Genomic DNA, 313 nt, shown 5'->3' with positions numbered 1-313 from the left:
TACATATATACACAGGTAATTTGTAATGTAAGATAACCCTTGACTTTATTTTAACTTAACCCTTGGGAATATTACACAAAAATACACATACAGAAGCAAATAAAACTATACAAACTAAATATCCAGCAGATACAGGTAATCAGAAGTTTAAAGATGTAGAGGCTGTAAATGGCTGGTGAGGCTGTTTTACATAAAGAGATACACAAAAATAAACCTGGAATTAATATGTTCAACAAAGGCATTCTAGTTTTTTGTTTGTATGTTTTACATAAAAATATTGGTAACCCATAAAATGGTTGGAAGGATACATGCA

The sequence above is a fragment of the Elephantulus edwardii genome, unplaced genomic scaffold (assembly GCF_000299155.1).
Source record: "Elephantulus edwardii isolate Elephantulus edwardi_28Jun2011 unplaced genomic scaffold, EleEdw1.0 scaffold00043, whole genome shotgun sequence".
Taxonomy (NCBI): Eukaryota; Metazoa; Chordata; class Mammalia; order Macroscelidea; family Macroscelididae; genus Elephantulus; species Elephantulus edwardii.
This window is presented reverse-complemented; position numbering follows the sequence as displayed.